At 45.8% G+C, this 23,452-nt stretch overlaps 1 gene segment (V, D, J or C); it reads left to right on the top strand.

The window, feature by feature from the left end:
* Positions 1-4,900: 4,900 nt before the first annotated feature.
* The window catches only part of LOC309516119, a 42,564-nt gene continuing 24,012 nt past the window's right edge, over positions 4,901-23,452 (top strand). The window contains exons 1-3 of one of the 4 annotated variants that reach the window: positions 13,981-14,145; positions 16,721-16,939; positions 20,518-20,962. The other 3 variants reach the window with 3 other exon arrangements.

Genomic DNA, 23,452 nt, shown 5'->3' on the forward strand with positions numbered 1-23,452 from the left:
CTCCCCCCTATGATGTCCTCTCACTTTTCTGACTCTCAAAGGCTTGCACAGCTGTTTGTTGCAACCCTAATACAAGCGAAAGCTGCCTCTGGGGCTGCCCATTGGGTGCCAGGAGGTGAGGCGGCCTTGAAGTAAGCAAGCAAGCGGGCGAGGAGCCAAGCCGGCCAGTCTGCCAGCCATTGCTGTTGGGAATGGACAGACAGGGGGGAAGGTGGGCAGGGAGGCAGGCACCATGCTGGCTTTTATTGTGCTTGCTATGCAATGCCTGCCTGGAAGCTGAGTGCCCAGTCCTGAGGGGGAGCCTTTCTTCCATGCAGGCCTGGCAGGGCCCACTGCTGCCATTGCTGCTCCCTGGGTAAGATGCTGGCCTCACATTCACCTTTGGCCAGTTTCCGTTGGGCCACCAAGTCTGGGAGGGTGTGTGGAAAAGGGTGAGAAGCTGCCAGCTCTGCAGGCAAGGGTGACATAAATGGGCTTCTGAGCCCCACACGGGTGCCGAAGAAAGAATGCAGTTGGTCAAGGGAGCCATGGACTCAAAAAAGTTGAAAACCTCTGGCTTAAAGAGAAGACTCAAAGAAAGAGAGGGTGGATGTGTAGGGAAAGGGCGTGCGACACTGTGTCTCTTCATCTGTGGGGAGCAAACAGTTCGTTTTCTCTTTCTCTCTCCTCTTCTGCTTCCTTTAGCCAGCAACGGTGTGTAAAAAGTAAGCAAATGCTCATGTATTAATGCATTAATTGGTGTTTTTTCTGGGTAAACGTAGGAATGTGTTGCGTTTTAAAGCACCCCAAGGCTCTTTGTTGATGCTGCAAACAGGGCGACCTCTTTGGAAATAAATGGCGCAGTACATTATTACTGACTTAAGTGCAAATTTAAGATAACAGAAAATGCAAAGGAAGACAATGTGTCTTGATTTTTATTAGTCCCCTCATTGCTTTCCTTTTTGTGAAGGGCTTGGAGAACAGGTTGAGTTTTTTTAACTGCCGGTGAATCTGCTTTACATGCGAGACGTGTACCCTTTTCTTGCACATGCAAGTCTTGTGACCAGTGTCTGATGATCATTGTGACTTGGCATCTGGCAAAGAATGGGATGATCCTTGGACTGTTCATTGCTGCATGCTAACTCTGCTAGATTGGTATCAAATATTAATAAAAAAATATTTGTTTTGGAACCAAGGGATCTTTCCCTTGGGAATGACTATCCTAATCTTCTTTAGAGGACAAGATGCAGAATTAGCAAAACAGAGAAGGAACACTCTGACCTTACACCTCCGCTGCCTTGTGACTAGATTCATTTGTGAGAAAGGAATAACATACACGTCAACTGTCCTGAATTTTCTGAGGCTGCCTTGAAAGCAATTAAATACAAAAACATGGCTGTATGCATAAGCTAAAGCAAAATAACAAAATGTGCACGGAAAGGCTGATTTGAAAATTTAATTTATGGGAATGGCAGTGTATTCAGCATCAAATGTTATTGAGTAAAAGATAGATGGAGTAGCTAGCCTATAGCATGTCTTTCCAACATAAGTTGCATCAAAAAATATTTTCTGGTGCCCTGATCTTAATATGAAATTCTATTCTATCATAGTTATACCAGAACACAAAGTCTGTTGGTTACACCTGAAGCACACCTTAAAGGTATGCTGTTACTATTCAGACTGGAAATGTTGCCAAATACTGCTTAGCTAAATATTACCATACAAATGCCCATAAAAGGGGTTAAGCTGATTAAACAACCTTTAAATATAAGAACTCAGGTAAAGATGTGAATTTAGACCTGAAGGAATCATTATCTTCGAACGGTTCCCTTGGCCGTAATCTGTGTTCAGTATTTACAATACAGTGGTGCCTCGCAAGACGAAATTAATTCGTTCTGCAAGTTTTTTCTTCTTGCGAGTTTTTCGTCTTGCGAAGCACGGTTTCCCATAGGAATGCATTGAAAATCAATCAGTGCGTTCCTATGGAAACCCCCTTCAGACCAGGTCCGGGGACAGTCTGTCCCCCGACCTCTTCTGAAGGCTGGGGGGGGGGGGACACAAGGGCTTTTCTTCCCACCGCCAGCCTTCAGAAGGCAGTTCTGAAGGCTGGCGGTGGGAAGAAAAGCCCTTCTCCCCACCTCCCGCCCCGCAAGCTCCGGGGACAGGAGGGCTTTGCTACCGACCGCCAGCTTTTTAAAAGCCCCCGCTGTCCCGGGGCAATTTTAAAATGCTGGCGGGCGGCAGCGAAGCCTCTGCTGTCCTGGGGCGATTTTAAAATGCTGGCGGGCGGCAGTGAAGGCTTCGCTGCCGCCCGCCAGCATTTTAAGATCACCCGGGACAGCGGAGAAGTCTCTGCTGTCCCGGGAAGGCAGGCGGGGGGAGCAAAGACTTTTGCCCCCCGCCGGCCTTCAGAAGAGTTCCAGGACCTCTTCTGAAGGCCGGCGGTGGGTGAAAGTCTTTGCTCCCGACCACCAGCATTTTAAAAGAGGTCCCCGGAGATTTCCCTATGGGCTTTCTTCTTGCGAAGCAAGCCCATAGGGAAATTCGTCTTGCGGAACGACTCAAAAACGGAAAACTCTTTCGTCTTGCGAGTTTTTCGTTTTGCGAGGCGTTCGTCTTGCGAGGCACCACTGTACAACTTTTATTGTATTGATGGAATTGATTATTTACATGAGCAGGGTCTCATGGTTTAAAAATTTTTTATAGATCGTATATTGAACAGACAGCAATATTTTTGTGTGTGTTTGGCTTTTGTCAGGTCTGCAGGCATGCACGGAAGTTTCCGATAAGAATTAATGAGCCTCCGACAGACTTATAGTCCATTTATTTACAATAACACAGAGAGTGGCATCGAGCCCACTTCTCTCAAGACATCAGTTGCTCAGTCTGAATCTCCTGCCCTTCCGCATCAGGATGCGCCAGGATGCGCCAGTTCCCCATCATCCTGCCCCTGTGCTTCCGTTGCTCCTTAACCCTTTCCTCCCTCCTAATCCGAGAGGAAGGAGCAGCATCACCGCTGCTCTCAAAGGCAGAGCCTTCCAGACGTTCCCTCCCTCCTGGTTACCTAGCAAAGTTATCAGGGCAGTCTATTTCCCTCAACCTCCAACTGTGATACTACTGAATCTGCTATTCTCCCTGTTACTGGGAATCTTGAAGGAAGGGGCCCCCAGTTCTTCTCTTCCTCCTCTGTTAAAGGCTGCTCTGTCTGGGACTGTCTTTCTTCCTGGTCAGAGTCAGTCCAGTCTCTGGCATCCATCGCTGGCCAGCCCCTGACAGCTTTACAGCAATACACTGAGGAAGGAAGTATTTGGATATGGGTGTTTCATGCTAGCTACTCCATGTTTTTGCTCATTAGCATATGTTGCTGAATATGCTACTATTCACATAAAATGAATTTTCAAGTCAGACTTTTTGTGCATGTTTTGTTTTGTTTTCGTTTTTTGCTTTATGGAAGCAATTAACCCATCACGGATTGTTCCTTAAGCTGGTCTTAAGCTTGCAGCTACCTTTCACTTTGCAGAGTAGCTGCAATTTAGCCCACGTCCCTTTGAAGAGTCCCTTAGCTCCCCATCTTCCCTGGGCGCTTACTTGACATTGAGATTGGGAAGGGGGCTTGACATCATGAGGGTCTCATTGGCCATACACTGAAAGATTGTCAGTGAACTACCCTGCATGAGGGGATATGGGGTGGGCTGCCTGCGTCCACATGTGTCTTGCGGGGCACCCCCATGTCCCATTTACACTGAGGAGCCCCACCCTGGTCTTCTGTAGAGATTTGAAATGTCAGAGAATCTAACAGATAGTAATCAGCACTCCTGCCAAACGGCAAGCCTCCATGATTCTCTGGGGAGAAAAAAATTACATTTAAACCTTTCCAGGGATTGTAACCTGGCTATAAAAGAGAGAGGAGTTAGGAGGCTTGCAGATTCATTTTTAAAGCAGTTTTTCTACCACTACTGATGAATGTGAATGTTACAAGACAGGGGCTCCTCTGCTCCTTGGGGAACATGTGTCATTGAGAGGAGCAATATTTCCTGACCAGAAAGCAGAATGCAGGTAGATTCTGGGAAAGCCTCATGTAGTTTCAGATAATATGATCAATGAGTTTGGGGACGTCTTGCTGCTGTGAAGCTGGTGTGTAAAATAAAGAAAGGAGGCACGTCCTTCGGAATAACCCTGCCATGCTGAATACATCAGTTGCTTAAAGCATGGTGCTGATATGGCCCAGGTGGAGTTCCCGCCAGCTCCTGCACTTTGAATTGGCCAATGAGAGGCCTGCTCAGGTGAGAGGGGGTGCCTCGCTGCTCAAAGGCCATTGGCTGCCCACCTGCCAGGGCAGAAGAGAGCCTGTTCAGTCTTCTGCTGCACTGGTTTTAAGTAAGAAGACAGGCCCAAAGAAACCAGTCTCCTTTCGAAATCCTTGAACGTTAAACAAGAAAGTGGTGGGGCCGGCTGCAGAGAGAACCAATTCCTTGCAAGTGCAGAACTTACCTTACATAGCACTGGTAAAAGTGCCAGCTCAACATATAGGGATGTTGTACAAGAATAAGGGGCTCAGACAAACATTAGCCAATCAGTGCTCCCTCATCAAAAGGCAGCAGAGAACTAAGGTCACAATCTTCCTTCTCCATTTTGCGAATTCTGAATCTTGTCCTCTAAAGAAGATCAGGGAAGAAGATTATATATTTTGTGTTCTCATATTGTACTTTGATGTTTTGAACTGCCTGTGATCTGCTAATGAAGGGTGGTATACAGATTAAATAATAACAGTAGGCGAAACTCCCCTTAGCTATTAGGATTTCCCACAAATCCCAATTACACTCAAGTTTCTGCAAGGACTTTCTGAGAACCTCACAGAATAGCATCTTGTTGGATTGTCTGGGAGGAGCTACTGATGGGAAACGTATCTCACCAAAGTCTCCCAGGATGCTATATAAGCAGGCCTGGTGGCCCACATGCCATTCACACTGAATCCTAAAATGTGGGCCAAGATCTTCTTACCATTTGTGGGACTCCTTTGTGGGGCCAGCCTGCCACTGACTTCTTCCCAGGCTGATACAGGTGAGTTTGCTTCTCTTTCCTTCCTCTTTGCAGCCTTCTCATGCATCTACCTGAAATCTGGGCATCTGGAACCACCCTTAGAAACAGAGCAATAACAACCTTTGGATTCTCTTACTCCAACTTTTCTGCTTATTTGCCAGCAGTAAACGGGATAGTCATTCCAAAGGGACAGATCCCATGGTTCCAAAACAAATACCCTTTTATTAAGATTTGTAAGTGCCTGTTTCTGTGTGCTGAGACCTTTGTAGGTTTAGGGGACAGAAGAGACATTCTTCTGATAGGGGCAAAGAAGGCAGGGCTCTCACAAACTATGTAGCTGAAATTATTTAGCTGAGATTCCTGCATTACAGGGGAAGGTGCTATCAGGGAGGTTCTATCTATACAGGGAGCCCAGCTATCATCAAGCCTTGACCGAAGAACGGTACAGTCCTTCTACCTGGGATGGTCTTCCTCTTCCACCGAGCGTGCAGCTTAGGGAGGGACGCACATGAAACAGAGGGACACCTGCCTAGCCAGCCAGGTCAGCCAGATCAGCCCTGGTGATCAATGGGGTGACAGATGTCTCAGTCGGATCACCCTCACATCTGTCTTGAGACGTGTCCTGGGGCTCCCAAGTTCAATCATGTATGAGACAATGTATGCAGAACGAGGTATACACACGGTGGAATATTGGGTGTGGGCTAGCACTATAAAATACTGGTTGCATTTCCATTTTGTTGCCAGCTTTTGAGTCCACTCTCTGACCTACTTACGGACTCTGATAAATCTACATGGTTCCAACTCTTACATAGGAAAATCAGATCTATTGATATTCAAATCAGATCTTGAAACCCTTGTATAATTTGAGTGAGCAATATATTTATTGCAATAGTCAAAACAGATTAAGGTACATTGGGGGGAAACAACATCAAGTCAGGTGTAAATAAAATTTGCTCCCCCGAGATAACAGGGTCACATATCTCAAAATTAATAATTTCTGTCCAAAGCAGGACCTTTATCTTAGCCCGACTGAATGTTTTTCCTTCAGCTTTTGTCAAGGGCAGATTTTTATACATCCCCAGAAATGATAGACATTGTGGATGTTCTTTGAATGTGCCAGACACTGTAGAACATATCCTTTTCTACAGTCCATTTTACAACCTGCTACACAAACGCATGTAACTCCCCCCCCCTTTTTTGGGTAGTCTAACATCACGGCACAATGATAAAGACTCTCCTCCTGCAAGAGAGGGGAGAGGTTGTGGTTGGGAGCCGGACTCCGCCTCAAGCAGGGGGGCGTTAGCCCCCTGCCTCCCACTCACCTGGCTGGCCTACGCCCACGGGCAGGCACACAACCAGGTGCCTGCGAGTGGGCGTGTTTAGCAGCCCAAATTGCTGCGGCACCAGCCTTCTGACTTCACTTTTCGTCGCGGGAGGCCATGGCACGACCCTCAGTGACATCAGGGGAGAGCTTATAGTTGGATTAGCATCAACAGGCTCCACCTACTGGTGAATAAACCCCCCTGTTTTAGACTCACCCCTCTCTGAGGGGGTGGAGTCAGCTGACGTAATCCAATGCCTAGGCCAATACCATTTCATTTGCTGTAATCAATAAAGTTGTGGCCTTTTCTTGCCCATTAACCTTATATCACGTGTCCTCGTGTTTTCATTCCACTACGCGGGGATCGGGTCCTCGAACCACAATATCAACTTAACCCGGAATTAACTGCAAGGGGGGCTAAGGTTTTGTGAATAGTATCTATTGAAGTGCTAAATGGCACTATTTAGCAGGAAGAAATCATAATGAAATTCCTCATCATTATATATTTTACATGGCTGTTTATTTGTATATATTTTAAATGTTTATGATGCCCTATATTTGTAATGCCTAGAAAGGTTTGGATGAAGTAAGTAAGTAAGCATTACAGGGGGTTGGACTAGATGAGCATTGGAGTCCCTTCCAATTCAAGAATTCTACGATTCCACGAAAACAGAATATGCATGGGAAAGAGGGTCAGAGAGAAGGAAAATCACAGGGGTGTAGAGAAGAACAGAAGGCAGACAAAAGCAAGACTGAAAGGACTGAGATAAAAGCAGAGGTTTTAACCTATGGCATTTATTCATTTGCTGATTTTTAAATCATTTCTAAGCTGCTTAAATCTTAAACAGCGCACTGAGCAACATAAAAACTGTAAAGCAATATAAACCCAACCCATAAAACAGTAATATAAAGTCATTAAAAAACCAGGAATTTCATCTGTCTGTCTTTCTGTCTGTCTGTCTATCTATTTTGTTCTCTTAGGTGTAATATTGATGTGCACTGCCTCTGGCTCTGTCCCCGAGGGCATGTTGACTACGTGGCGGGCAGGTGGCCAATCAGGTAACACCTCCGGCATCATAAGTGCAAGCATTGGTAGCAATGGATACCTCAGCCGTGTAATAGTAGCCATTAAACTGGCGAACGACATCGTCTGTCAATATTTCTTCCCTGGGTCCCAAACAAAAGTCAGTGAACCTGAAGGTAACAACTCTCGACACAGTTGGGACTTAGTTTTCCTTTGAAATGCATGGTTTGGGAGCGGGATGATTGTTTCCAGATTGCTTAAGATTCTCTCAGGGACTGACCATTTCAAGACTGCTTCCTCCTTAATTCAGAAATTTATTTCTGCTTTCCATTATGGCCTGTTGAGATAAGACTTTCCCCACCAGTTGCCATGATATCAGTGCTTGTACTGACTAAAGACACAACTTGAAACTGCAATCAGTCCGGTGGAGGTCTGAACAGTAATTCTCTTATCTCTGCAGAAAGGTTTTTACTGTTCTTGAACAATACTAAATGCATGTTTTTATCACAAGGTAACAATGGGAGAAGGAAAGGAAAGAATGTGTACCCTGCAGGGGCCAAGGTGTCTCCCACAATAATTTCCACCCCCATTAAAAACCATTCCCACCTCCAGCCAAGGATCCTTCTAACCTTCATCTGCCTGTTGATCATGTTTACCCAGCATCAGTTGACCTAGATGAACAGATGGTGCCCTTCTATTGGAGGCAGATTTTTATATCCTTGCCCTGGTGGCCAAGTCCACACATTTAAGGAGCTCTGTACCTAGTTAGCTGCTCCAGGAGCAACTGTGCAGAGATGGTATCATTGGATATGGGAAGTTTTTATCTATCCTTGGTTTTCAAACCCAGCCTATACACCAATACCTTCTCTGGGAAGGCTGGGATGCTTTTTGTGCTGGGCGCTTTCTTTAAATATGTTGGGGAAAGGAGCTGTGTAAATATTCCTGGAATCTCCACTATCCCACCTTGTCCTCATCCAGGTCAAGGAAGCCCCATGTATGTGCCACAGATCTTCCTACTCAGGTCCACACACACAAGAACTTCAGTTAAATCCCCTTTGCTCCTTAAAGCTTTCATTAAGGATCTACACCCTCTATCTACAGATTAAAAATGTTTGTCAGAGAACCCAGCAGAAAATAATCAGCACTAAATGGTGTCATAAATGTTGTCCATCAATTATGTCTAAAATTAATAGCTGTTGCCTCTCCCTTTCTCTCATACTTTCCCCACCCCAAAACTTAAAAAGACAAAGGGAACGGTCTCCATGAGAACCTCTATCGCGCCAACCATAAAGAAAGCAGCCTTCAGCGAGCACAGACAATCCTCACTGGCATGGTCATAGGGCTCAATGCAAGTGAAGTTTCTGTCCAGTGGGTGAAGAATGCCCTCCTTGAAGGGCACCATGTGAATCCCGGAGTCTTGAAGGGCAGCATCAAGGATTCCCTCTTGGCCTTCAGCCAGGTGGTAGTCCCCTACTCTGACTGGAACAACGGCACTTCATACTCCTGTATGTTTACCCGCACAGCAGGCATCGAGGAGCCCACCCAGAGGCCTGAGGAGAAATCCCAGGGTGAAAAGTGATGCAAACCCCATCCTCAGCATCACAACCTCTGCAGCCTATCCCAGATTAAATAATTTCCATGTATCCATGTTTGGCCTAAGGCTGAATAAAGTGAGCAAACTCACTCTCTTGATGTGATCACTTGATTGAGGTGGTGGGTGGGTTCTGGAAAGAAGTGGGGAATGGATTAATCTCCCTGCCAAATCGTGTTGAAGTTTGAGATGAAAGAAGAGATGAAGAAGGTGTTGAAGGGAATCAACCCAAGGAAGGCCACAGGGCCGGATGGGGTAGCTGGAAGGGTATTGAAAGACTGTGCAGATCAAATAGCAGGAGTTTTCACTGGGATTTTAAATCGATCCCTAGCCCAGGCTATTGTTCCATCCTGCCTAAAGTCCTCTATTATCGTTCCAATAGCAAAAAAATATAACCCGGAAGATCTGAATGATTTTCGTCCAGTAGCACTCACACCTATAATCATGAAGTGCTTTGAAAAGCTGGTACGAAATTATGTCATTGCCTGCCTACCAGAGGGACTGGACACATTCCAATTTGCTTATAAAATGAAAAGATTGACAGAGGACGCTGTGGCGATTGCCCTCCATGCCGTCCTTGCACATTTGGAGCAGCGGGGGGGGGGGGGGGTTATGCCAGACTGCTTTTTTTAGATTTCAGCTCGGCATTTAATACCAATCTACCACAATGTCTGATGTCTAAACTGGAAGATCTGGGGCTTCCGTTATCACTATGTGAGCGGATATTGGACTTTTTGTCAGACCGCCCCCAGAGGGTTCGGTTGGGCCCTTATACCTCTAATATGCTTAAGACTAACACAGGAACACCACAGGGATGCGTACTCAGTCCGCTCCTTTATATTCTCTACACGTACGATTGTGTCGCTACTCTCCCTAGTAATAGGGTTGTCAAATTTGCAGATGACACAACCGTGATTGGGCTCATCCATGAAAGGGAGGGTGAAACGGATTATAGAGATGAGGTGGAGCGGCTGACAGAGTGGTGCAGAGCTAACAACTTGCTCATAAATACAAGGAAGACAAAGGAGCTTGTGGTGGACTTCAGGAGACAGAAGAGCAACGTCCAGCCACTTTTGATTGATGGGGTCTGTGTGGAGAGGGTAACAACGTTCAGATTTTTGGGCATTGAATTACAAGAGGATCTGTCCTGGAGTGTCAACACAAGGGGGCTTGTGAAGAAGGCGTGGCAGAGACTGTACTTTTTGAGAATACTAAGGAAAAACCATCTTCCGCAGAAACTGCTGCTTGCCTTCTATCACTGTGCCATTGAGAGCGTGCTCACTTATGGCTTATGTGTGTGGTACGGAAGCTGTACTACCCAGGACAGGATGGGGTTGTGCAGGGTTGTTAAGGCAGCAGAGAGCATTGTTGGCTGCCCACTCTCCACCTTAGAGCAGATTTATGCACAAGGTGCCATAGGAAGGCACTGGACATAGTAAATGATCCATCGCATCCTGGTCACTGTCTCTTTGAGCTCTTGCCGTCGGGACGGAGATACAGGACGATGAAGACAAGAACGAGCCATCTTAAGAACAGCTTCTTCTCCAGAGCGATCTCGGCCCTGGATGGGAAGCCCGGACTTTGAAAGTCATCTAATCTCCCTTGCTGTATTATACTGTATTGTTTAATTAGTGTTTTTATAGAGCAGTCAAGTAATTTCGTTGTCCCCGAAGGGGGCAATGACAATAAAGATATATTATTATTATTATTATTATTATTATTATTATTATTATTATTATTATTAATTGTAGAAGCAAAGTGTGTTTAGCACATAACCATGAAGTCCACTGGGGGGGGGGGGCTTTTGGCTAGTCACTGTCTCTTAGCCTATCCTTCCTCACCAGGGTTTAGACTCTAACCGAGCACAGATTTTTGTGTCTTTCCGCCCCCCCCGCAGCAGAACATGTCCTATAAAAGGAAAGATGAGTGGAGTGACAACAATTCATTTTGTTGACCAGTGTCTTCTGCCTGTTGATCTTGTTTACCCAGCATCAGTTGATCTAGATGAACAGGTGGTGCAGTTCTGTTGGAGGCAGATTTTCATATCCTTGCCCTGGTGGTCCAGTCCACACATTAAGGAGCCACGTAGCTAGCTGAGATTCCTGCTTTGCAGGGGGTTGGACTAGATGACCCTTGGGACCCTTTTCCATGATTCAAGGAAAAGAAAATATGCATGGGAAAGAGGGTCAGAGAGAAAGAATATCACAGGGCTGTAGAGACAATCGGATGGCAGACAAAAGCAAGAAGTGAAGGACTGAGATGGAAAGCAGAGGTTTTAATCCAAGGCATTTCTTCATTTAATGATTTTAAAATCATTTCTAAGCTGCTTTATATATAAAAATAACACACTTAAGGATTGCAAAAAGACAACCTCTATCGCGCCTAGTTCCCCCGGCTGGGGGTCTGGGAGGGATACACGCCCAACAGTGGCGTAGCGTGGGTTGTCAGCACCCGGGGCAAGGCAAGTAATTTGTGCCCCCTAACCCGTGGATTTGTGCCCCCTAACCCTAACCCCCAGATGTTGCGCCCGGTGCGGCCGGCCCCCCCTGCACCCCCCACGCTACGCAACTGACGCCCAATGCCTAAGCCAAGGTCTTCCTATATTTGAAAGGTTAATAAAGTTGTGGCCAAATTTCCATTCCATAACACATTGTCATGAGTCATTATTCCTTTCTGGTTTTCCCTGGGAAGGTCGCCACCTGGTCACGCAATGTTTACCCAGCCTAGGGAGACTTAGATGAACAGGTAGTGCCCTTCTATTGGAGGCAGATCTTTATATCCTTGCCTTGGTGGCCCATTCCACACATTTAAGGAGCTACCTAGGTAACTGTGCAGAGGTTATGGGATATGTTGTGGAATGTAATACAGCAGTACAGTCAATTACAACATGCTTTGCTTCCTAGAGTGGACACTGTCAGGCGGGTGTTTAACTTCCTGTTCCCCCTGTAAGTGACTCAGCTGATGGGAATGGTTCTATAAAAGGGCAAGTCACGCAGTCATCTTGTCTCAGTTAACTCTCAGTTCATTCTCGCAACCATTTGGTTGTCTGCTGGCTCTCAGCCAGCAGCACATGGGCCCAGCCTCACAAAGGATGTAAGCCACGTTCTATGTTTGCAACCTGAAGCTTAAAGCCTGCCTTCTAGGATGTGTACTGTGAACAACTTGTGAGTAAACTTATTGTTATACTTTTAAAGACAGGCTTGTGAGTCTTTATTGTATTTTCAGAGGGAGATTTAAGAGGGACTATTCAGCTCATAGTAGCGAGGAAAGGAAGTTCCCCCCAAACGTCTGCTTTATATATATTATTTACACAATTTGCCCCATGTTATTGGCTAATTCTAGGATTCTCCTGTAGGCCAATCAGATTGCGGATTCACTTCCACCTGGAGCTGGGTTGGGTGTCTCCTGTGGACCAATCAGACTACTGCATTCTGGATCCTATTGTTCTAGGACTAATCAGACTGCTGCATTTTGGATCCTAATCAACTAAGTACAGAACATCTACCAACTAGCTTGCGCGAATATAGAGGGGATTTGCTCTGCTACATCATTCACTAGCGTGAGTGAAGGAAGGATACTACTTAACAAATATTTCCTTGCCTATTACAGTGGTACCTCGGGTTAAGTGCTTAATTTGTTCTGGAGGTCCGTACTTAACCTGAAACTATTAGCACCACTTTAGCTAATGGGGCCTCCTGCTGCTGCTACGCCACGGCTGCATGATTTCTGTTCTCATCCTGAAGCAAAGTTCTTAACCTGAGGTAATATTTCTGGCTTAGCGGAGTCTGAAGCGTATGTAACCTGAAGCACCACTGTATTCTAAACATCCCCACAAGGGGGATGTTTTTAGCTCTCTTTGGTTTTCAAACCTAGCCTGTGCAGCAGCCTAAACATGCCAATACCTTCTCTGGAAAGGCTGGGATGCTGGGTGTCTTCCATATAATGTTGGGAAATGGACGCTTGCCCCTTCCTCTGAGTGGGTGGCTGTTGCAGATCCTCATGCTTGGTCGCTGTCCCCAAGCAGTCAGAACGCAGATGGTCAGGTAGCCATCTAAGAGTTCCCCTTGACACCTGAGGAGCTGGCAGGATAAGAGGCCTGCTTGGGTGAGAGGGGATGCTTTGCTGCTGAAAGGGCACCAGCAGCCCACCTGCCAGGGCAGCCACTGAGACATAAAAGCCAGCAACACCTTCTGCCCTCAATAATTTTTTCTCAAACCTCCGCTATCTGACTGTGTCCTCATCCAACTCAAGTACGCTTAACGGGCCACAGATTTTCCTACTTGGGGCCACACGCACAATGACCCATGGTCTTCTGTAGAGATTTGAAATGTCAGAGAATCTAACAGATAATAATCAGCACTCCTGCCAAACTGCAAGCCTCTGGGGAGAAACCATGACATTTAAACCTTTCCAGGGATTGTAACCTGGATATAAAAGAGAGAGGAGTTGGAGTTATTGAGAAGCCTTACAGATTCATTTTTAAATCAGTTTTTCTACCACTGCTGATGAATGTGAATGTTACAAGACAGGGGCTCCTCTACTCCTTGGGGAACATGTGTCATTGAGAGGAGAAATATTTCCTGACCAGAAAGCAGAATGCAGGTAGATTCTGGGAAAGCCTCGTGTAGTTTCAGATATTATGATCAACGAGTTGGGATAAAGTTTGGGGACGTCTTGCTGCTGTGAAGCTGGTGTGAAAAATAAAGAAAGGAGGCACGTCCTTCGGAATAATCCTGCCATGCTGAATACATCAGTTGCTTAAAACATGGTGCTGATATGGCCCAGAACGTACCTTACGTAGCCCTGGTAATAGTGCCAGTTCCACATATAGGGATGTTGTACATGAATAAAGGGCTTTTGTGATATCATGTTGTACTTTAATGTTCTGAGCTGCCTGTGATCTGCTAATGAATGGTGGTATACAAATTTAATAATAACAATTAAATAATCCCAATTACACTCAAGTTTCTGGAAGGACTTTCTGAGAACCTCACAGAATAGCCTCTTCTTGGATTGTCTGGGAGGAGCTACTGATGGGAAACAAAGTCTCCCAGGATGCTATATAAGCAGGCCTGGTGGCCCACATGCCATTCACACTGAATCCTAAAATGTGGGCCAAGATCTTCTTACCATTTGTGGGACTCCTTTGCGGGGCCAGCCTGCCACTGACTTCTTCCCAGGCTGATACAGGTGAGTTTGCTTCTCTTTTCCTCCTCTTTGCAGCCTTCTCATGCATATACCTGAAATCTGGGCATCTGGAACCACCCTTAGAAATAGAGCAATAACAATCCTTGGATTCTCTTCCTCCAACTTTTCTGCTTATTTGCCAGCAGTAAATGGGATAGTCATTTCAAAGTCTTTCCAAAAATACCCCTTTATTAAGATTTGTAAGTGCCTGTTTCTGTGTGCTGAGACCTTTGTAGGTTTAGGGGACAGAAGAGACATTCCCTGGCGATCAATGGGGTGACAGATGTCTCAGTCGGATCACCCTCACATCCGTCTTGAGACGTCTCCTGGGGCTCCCAAGTTCAATCATGTATGAGACAATGTGTGCAGAACTAGGAATACACAAGATGGAATACTGGGTGTGGACTAGCACTATAAAATACGGGTTGCATTTCCATTTTGTTTCCAGCCTTTGAGTCTAATCTCTGACCTACTTACGGACTCTGATAAATCCAGAAGTTCCAACTCTTACATAGGAAAATCAGATCTATTGGTATTCAAATCAGATCTTGAAACCCTTGTATAATTCGAGTGAGCAATATATTTATTGAAATAGTCAAAACAGATTAAGGTACATTGGGGGGGGGGGACACAACATCAAGTCATGTGTAAATAAAATTTGCTCCCCCAAGATAACAGAGTCACATACAGTGGTACCTCGCAAGACGAATGCCTTGCAAGACAAAAAACTCGCTAGACGAAAGGTTTTTCCGTTTTCGAGTTGCCTCGCAAGACGAATTCCCTATGGGCTTGCTTCGCAAGACGAAAACGTCTCACGACTTTGTTTCCTTTTTCTTAAAACCGTTAAAACAAAGGGTGCTTAGCTTGAACAGCTGCAGTTGCGACTTGACTTCGAGGAGCAACTGTTAGCACCTGGTTTTGCAGCCTTTTCTCAGACTTTGCTCACTTTTGAAGCTTTTCCAAAACTTTTCCAGAACTTCTCTTGCATCCATTTGGTAAGTTAAACTTTTAAAACTTTTTTGGGGGGTTTTGGATTTTGGGTTGGGGTGTTTGGGATTCAAGGACTTGGTGTTGTGGGGGGGGGGTTGCGATAATCTGGGAGCTTGTGGGGCTGTTTTGGGAATTTTTATGATTTTCTGTGACCATTGGTCCAGTTTGTTTTTTTTCAATTTTTTTCCTGAGTTTGAATTTCTGAGTGCTGGCTGGCTGGGGGAGCAGCTGGAGAGGTTTCTGCAGGAATCTGGGAGCTTGTGGGGCTGTTTTGGGAATTTTTATGATTTTCTGTGACCATTGGGCCACTCTGCTGTTTTTTTAAAAAAAATCTGGATTTGAATTTCTGTGTGGTGGGTGGCTGGGGGAACAGTTGAGGAGGGGGTTCTTCAGCAAGAAGCAAAGAGTGGAAGAGGAGCCTTCTTCGAGTGGTCCCCCAGAGTCTTAGAAAATGTACTGTACACTTTGTTGATTTTTAAATGTTTTTCTGTCATGTTTATAAAGTTAATTTATTTTCCCTTCAATTTTTGAACTGCTCTTTACAGTATGTGTGACTTTAAAGAGCAGTTAATAAACTCTTGTTGTACCAAATTTGGCTTTGTTTGGACTTTTTTTGACCATAGGAACGCATTAATTGATTTTCAATGCATTCCTATGGGATTTCGTGATTCGCAAGACGAAAAATTCGCTAGACGACAAAACTTGCGGAACGAATTAATTTCATCTTGCGGGGCACCACTGTATCTCAAAATTAATAATTTCTGTCCAACTCAGGACCTTTATCTTAGCCCGATTGAATGTTTTCCCTTCAGCTTTTGTCAAGGGCAGATTTTTAAACATCCCCAGAAATGATAGATATTGTGGATGTTCTTTGAATGTGCCGGACACTGTAGAACATATCCTTTTCTAATGTCCATTTTACAACCTGCTACGCAAACGCATTCTACCCCCCCCCTTTTGGGTAGTCTACCATCACGGCACAATGAAAATATCCAATTCTATCTGTCTGACATTAACCCGGAATTAACTGCAAGGGGGGCTGAGGTTTTGTTAATAGTATCTCTTGGAGAGCTAAATGGCACTATTTAGCAGGAAGAAATCTCAATGAAATTCCTCATCATTATATATTTCACGTGGCTGTTTATTTGTATATATTTTAAATGTTTTAGGATGCCCTATATTTGTAATGCCTAGAAAGGTTTGCATGAAGTAAGTAAGTAAGCATTACAGGGGGTTGGACTAGATGAGCATTGGGGTCCCTTCCAATTCTAGAATTCTATGATTCCATGAAAAGAGAATATGCATGGGAAAGAGGGTCAGAGAGAAGGAAAATCATAGGGGTGTAGAGAAGAACAGATGGCAGACAAAAGCAAGATTGAAAGGACTGAGATAAAAGCAGAGGTTTTAACCTATGGCATTTATTCATTTGCTGATTTTAAAATAATTTCTAAGCTGCTGAAATCTTAAACAGTGCACTAAGGAACATAAAAACTTTAAAGCAATATCAGAAAAACCATAAAAACAATAATATAAAGTCATTAAAAAACCAGGAATTTCATCTGTCTGTCTGTCTATTTTGTTCCCTTAGGTGCAATATTGGTGTGCACTGCCTCTGGCTCTGTCCCCGAAGGCATGATGATGATGTGGCAGGCAGGTGGCCAATCAGGTAACACCTCCGGCATCATAAGTGCACGCATTGGTAGCACAGCATACCTCAGCCTTTCAGTACAAGACGTTGAGCAGGAGGTAACGTTCGTCTGTCGACTATCCATCCCTGGGTCCCAAACAAAAGTCAATGAACCTGAAGGTAAAAACTCTCGACATATTTGGGACTTAATTTTCCTTTGGAAATCATGGTTTGGGAGCGGGATGATTGTTTCCAGATTGCTTACGATCTTCTCAGGGACTGACCATTTCAAGACTGCTTCCTCCTTAATTCAGAAATTTATTTCTGCTTTCCATTATGGCCTGTTGAGATAAGACTTTCCCCACCAGTTGCCATGATATCGGTGCTAGTATTGACTAAATACACAACTTGAAACTGCAGTCAGTCCGGTGGAGGTCTGAACAGTAATTCTCCTCTTATCTCTGCAGAAAGGTTTTCACCGTTCTTGAACAATACTAAATGCATGTTTTTATCACAAGGTAACAATGGGAGAAGGAAAGGAAAGAATGTGTACCCTGCAGGGGTCAAGGTGTCTCCCACAATAATTTCCACCCCCATTAAAAACCATTCCCACATCCAGCCAAGGATCTTCTAACTTTCATCTGCCTGTTGATAATGTTTACACAGCATAGGGTGACCTAGATGAACAGATGGTGCCCTTCTATTGGAGGCAGATTTTCATATCCTTGCCCTGGTGGTTCAGTCCACACATTAAGGAGCTACATAGCTAGCTGAGATTCCTGCTTTGCAGGGGGTTGGACTAGATGACCCTTGGGACCCTTCCAGCTCAATAATTCCACAATTCAAGGAAAAGAAAGTATCCATGGCAAAGAGGGTCAGAGAGAAGGCAAATCACAGGGCTGTAGAGACGAACGGATGGCAGACAAAAGCAAGAAGTGAAGGACTGAGATGGAAAGGAGAAGTTTTAATCCAAGGCATTTCTTCTTTCAATGATTTTAAAATAATTTCTAAGCTGCTTTATATTTAAAAATAACACACTTCAGGAATGCAAAAAGACAATGTGCTGCTGTTGTGAAGCATGTATGAAAAATACAGAAGGTAGGCAAACTCTTCAGAATAACCCTGTCAAGAATTCCTGTGTTCATCAGAATGTCATCATAGCCCTTTCTAGATGCTCCTGCTTTTCCTTCCTTCCAAAACTAACATTTCCTAAATGCAGGTATGTCTAACTCTAATAACTGTTGCCTCTCCCTTTGTCTCATACTAACCCCCACCGGAAACTTAAAAAGACAAGGCGAATGGTCCCCATGCCAATTTCTATTGCACTGCAAAGAAACCAGCCTTCGGCAAGCACAGACAATGCTCACCGGCTTGGTCACAGGGCTCAATAAAAGTGAAGTTTCTGTTCAGTGGATTAATAATAAGAATAATAAGAATAATAAGAATAATAAGAATAATTTATACCCCACCCATCAGGCTGGGCTTCCTCAGCCATTCTGGGCAGCTCCCAACAGAATTAAAAGTACAATAAAACATCAAACATTAAAAACCTCCCTAAACAGGGATGCCTTCAAATGCCTTCGAAAAGTCAAATATAGTTGTTTATTTCCTTGACATCCGATGGGAGGGCGTTCCACAGGGCGGGCGCCACTACAGAGAAGGCCCTCCGTCGAGTTCCCTCACTGAGGGTCAGCATGTGAACACCCAAGTATTGAAGGACAGCAGCAAGGTTTCCCTCTTGGCCTTCAGCCAGGTGATAGTTTCCTACTCTGACTGAATCAATGACACCATGAAGCTCACCCAGAGGCCTGAGGAGAAATCCCAGAGTGAAAAATGAAGCACACCCCTTCCCCAGCGTCTCTCTGACTCTGTCCCCGAAGGCATGATGATTATGTGACTGGCAGGTGGCCAATCAGGTAACACCTCCGGCATCATAAGTTCACGCACTGGTAGCACAGCATACCTCACCGTTGCACAACTCATCGTTTCACAGGTGGGTGGGGGCAAAGAGAGAGAGGACAAAGTTAAGCCACGCAGGCAAATCCTGAAGTTGGGTTGAAAAGAAAAAGGGTGGAGAGCTTCCTTGTTCTCTGGCTCTCGGCAAGCAACCTTGGCTGGGTCTCCTTAACCGGTGGCCTCCGCTTGCTCTACGTGGGCGATTTGGTGGGTGGGGGAGGACACACACGCCTGCATGGTCTACTGAGGGTGACAGGCACCCATTGCTTAAGGCAGTGGTTCTCAACCAGTGTGCCGTGGCACCCTGAGGAGCCTTTAATTGTGGTCAGGGGTGTCGCGGGCAACACTGGCCTCTGTCCCTCTTTCCTTCCCTCCCCCCTATGATGTCCTCTCACATTTCTGACTCTCAGAGGCTTGCACAGATGTTTGTTGCAACCCTAATACAAGCGAAAGCTGCCTCTGGGGCTGGGCATTGGGTGCTGGTTGTCAGGAGGTGAGGCGGCCTTGAAGTAAGCAAGCGGGCGAGGAGCCAAGCCGGCCAGTCTGCCAGCCATTGCTGTTGGGAATGGATCAACAAGTGGGAAGCTGGACAAGGAGGCAGGCACCATGCTGGCTTTTATTGTGCTTGCTGTATGCAATGCCTGCCTGGAAGCTGAGTGCCCAGTCCTGAAGGGGAGCCTTTCTTCCATGCAGGCCCGGCAGGGCCCACTGCTGCCAGGGTAAGATGCTGGCCTCACTTTCACCCTTGGCCAGTCTCCGTTGGGCCTCCAAGTCTGAGGACATCTTCTTCCCAGGTCCCGTGGGGCTGTGTGAGGAGGCGCCTCTCTTTAGGGCAGGAAGGGGGCAGCTCTGAGACCAGGAGCGGCAGAGGTGGCCTTTCAGGTGCTGTTGAACTATATATTCCATTTTCATTGATGGGCCATTGGTTATGCTGGCAGGGCTACGTTGGAAATGAGTGTGCAACACCCCAAGGGTCACAGGTGGTGAAATAAGGGTGGTTGTTGTTTTTTGTTGGGGAGGGTAACATGATTAAATTTGAAAAACCCTTGCTGATGACTTAAAAAAAAAATCCTGCCCCTGGGAAATTTAAGAAGTTTGTCTCAAATTAGTGTTTGAGATCCAAGGTATGGCTGTACTAGGTGTTGGGAACGGCAGGGGTGGTGCTTGCAAGCTGCCCCATAGGACCTAATTAGCCACTGTAAGAAAAGCACTGTAAGAAAAGCATGGAGGAACAGATGGGCTGCTGCAACTGGTGCCCCTAATTTCCCAGCAACCTCCTGAGCAGGAAAGAGATTACTGAAAATAAATATGAACATAGCACCACTTAGAACAAACACAATATACCAATGTGGGCAGTGAGATCTGGCAATGCAAAAAAACGCTATCCTTCTTTTTCATACCCAGCCTGTACACCAATACCTTCTCTGGGAAGGCTGGGATGCTTTTTGTGCTGGGCGCTTTCTTTAAATATGTTGGGGAAAGGAGCTGTGTAAATATTCCTGGAATCTCCACTGTCCCACCGTGTCGTCAACCAGCTCAAGAAAGCCCCATGTATGTGCCACAGATCTTCCTTCTCAGGTCCACACACACAAGAACTTCAGTTAACTCCCCCTTTGCTCCTTAAACCTTTCATTAAGGATCTACACCCTCTATCTACAGATTAAAAATGTTTGTCAGAGAATCCAGCAGAAAATAATCAGCACTAAATGGTGTCATAAATGTTATCCATCAAGTATGTCTAAACTTAATAGCTGTTGCCTCTCCCTTTCTCTCATACTTTCCCCACCCCAAAACTTAAAAAGACAAAGGGAACGGTCTCCATGAGAACCTCTATCGTGCCAACCATAAAGAAAGCAGCCTTCAGCGAGCACAGACAATCCTCACCGGCATGGTCATAGGGCTCAATGCAAGTGAAGTTTCTGTCCAGTGGGTGAAGAATGCCCTCCTTGAAGGTCGCCATGTGAATCCCCGAGTCTTGAAGGGCAGCATCAAGGATTCCCTCTTGGCCTTCAGCCAGGTGGTTGTCCCCGACTCTGACTGGAACAACGGCACTTCATACTCCTGTATGTTTACCCGCACAGCAGGCACCGTGGAGCCCACCCAGAGGCCTGAGGAGAAATCCCAGAGTGAAAAGTGAGGCACACCCCTTTCTCAACCTATCCCAGTTTTCCCTCCTCAGCCTATCCCAGATTCAATAACATCCATGTAATTAGGTAGCCTAAGGCTGAATAAAAGTGAGCAAACTCATAGATATCTAATGATGTGATCACTTGATTGAGGTGGTGGGTGGGTTCTGGAAAGAAGAGGGGAATGGATTACTCTCCCTGCAAAATCGTGTTGAAGTTTGATTATTGTAGAAGCAAAGTGTGTTTACCGCATAACCATGAAGTTCACTGGGGGAGCTTTTGGCTAGTCACTGTCTCTTAGCCTATCGTTCCTCACCAGGGTTTAGACTCTAACCGAGCACAGATTTTGTGTCCCCCCCCCAGCAGAGCATTTCCTATAAAACGAAAGGTGAGTGGAGTGACAACAATTCATTTTGCTGACCAGTGTCTTCTGCCTGTTGATCATGTTTACCCAGCATCAGTTGACCTAGATGAACAGGTGGTGCAGTTCTGTTGGAGGCAGATTTTCATATCCTTGCCCTGGTGGTCCAGTCCACACATTAAGGAGCTACGTAGCTAGCTGAGATTCCTACTTTGCAGGGGGTTGGACTAGATGACCCTTGGGGCCCTTCCAACTCAATAATTCCACGATTCAAGGAAAAGAAAATATCGATGGCAAAGAGGGTCAGAGAGAAGGCAAATCACAGGGCTGTAGAGACGAACGGATGGCAGACAAAAGCAAGAAGTGAAGGACTGAGATGGAAAGGAGAAGTTTTAATCCAAGGCTTTTATTCATTCAATGATTTTAAAATTATTTCTAAACTGCTTTATATTTAAAAATAACACACTTCAGGAGTGCAAAAAGACAATGTGCTGCTGCTGTGAAGCATGTATGAAAAATAAAGAAGGTAGGCAAACCCTTCAGAATAACCCTGTGAAGAATTCCTGTGTTCATCAGAATGTCATCATAGCCCTTTCTAGATGCTCCTGCTTGTCCTTCCTTCCAAAACTACCATTTCCTAAATGCTGCCTGTCCATCAGGTATGTCTAAATCTAATAACTGTTGCCTCTCCTTTTGTCTCATACTAACCCCCACCGGAAACTTAAAAAGACAAGGCGAATGGTCCCCATGCCAATTTCTATTGCACTGCGAAGAAACCAGCCTTCAGCAAGCACAGACAATGCTCACCAGCTTGGTCACAGGGCTCAATACAAGTGCAATTTCTGTTCAGTGGATTAATAAGAATAATAAGAATAATAAGAATAATAAGAATAATAAGAATAATAAGAATAATAAGAATAATAAGAATAATTTATACCCCACCCATCAGGCTGGGCTTCCTCAGCCATTCTGGGCAGCTCCCAACAGAATTAAAAGTACAATAAAACATCAAACATTAAAAACCTCCCTAAACAGGGATGCCTTCAAATGTCTTCTAAAAGTCAGATAGTTGTTTATTTCCTTCGAATGTGATGGGAGGGCGCTCCACAGTGCGGGCGCCACTACTGAGAAGGCCCTCTGTCTAGTTCCCTCACTGAGGGTCAGCATGTGAACACCCAAGTATTGAAGGACAGCAGCAAGGTTTCCCTCTTGGCCTTCAGCCAGGTGATAGTTTCCTACTCCGACTGAATCAATGACACCATGAAGCTCACCCAGAGGCCTGAGGAGAAATCCCTGAGTGAAAAATGATGCACACCCCTTCCCCAGCGTCTCTCTGACTCTGTCCCCGAAGGCATGATGATTATGTGGCTCGCAGGTGGCCAATCAGGTAACACCTCCGGCATCATAAGTTCACGCACCCATTGCTTAAGGCAGTGGTTCTCAACCAGTGTGCCCTGGCACCCTGAGGAGCCTTTAATTGTGGTCAGGGGTGCTGCGGGCACCCCTGCCCCTCTTTCCTTCCCTCCCCCCTATGATGTCCTCTCACATTTCTGACTCTCAGAGGCTTGCACAGATGTTTGTTGCAACCCTAATACAAGCGAAAGCTGGCTCTGGGGCTGGCCATTGGGTGCTGGTTGCCAGGAGGTGAGGCGGCCTTGAAGCAAGCAAGCAAGCAGGCGAGGAGCCAAGCCGGCCAGTCTGCCAGCCATTGCTGTTCGGAATGGACCGACAAGTGGGCAGCTGGACAAGGAATCAGGCACCATGCTGGCTTTTATTGTGCTTGCTGTATGCAATGCCTGCCTGGAAGCTGAGTGCCCAGTCCTGAAGGGGAGCCTTTCTTCCATGCAGGCCCGGCAGGGCCCACTGCTGCCATTGCTGCTGCCTGGGTAAGATGCTGGCCTCACTTTCACCCTTGACTAGTCTTCATTGGGCCAGCAAGTCTTGGGACATCTTCTTCCCAGGCCTCAGTGGGGCTGTGTGAGGAGGCACCTCTCTTTAGGGCAGGAAGGGGGCAGCTCTGAGACCAGGAGCGGCAGAGGTGGCCTTTCAGGTGCTGTTGAACTATATATTCCATTTTCATTGATGGGCCATTGGTTATGCTGGCAGGGCTACGTTGGAAATGAGTGTGCAACACCCCAAGGGTCACAGGTGGTGAAATAAGGGTGGTTGTTGTTTTTGTTGGGGAGGGTAACATGATTAAATTTGAAAAACCCTTGCTGATGACTTAAAAAAAAAAATCCTGCCCCTGGG

The sequence above is a fragment of the Podarcis vaucheri genome (assembly GCF_965113315.1).
Source record: "Podarcis vaucheri genome assembly, chromosome: 13".
Classification (NCBI taxonomy): domain Eukaryota; kingdom Metazoa; phylum Chordata; class Lepidosauria; order Squamata; family Lacertidae; genus Podarcis; species Podarcis vaucheri.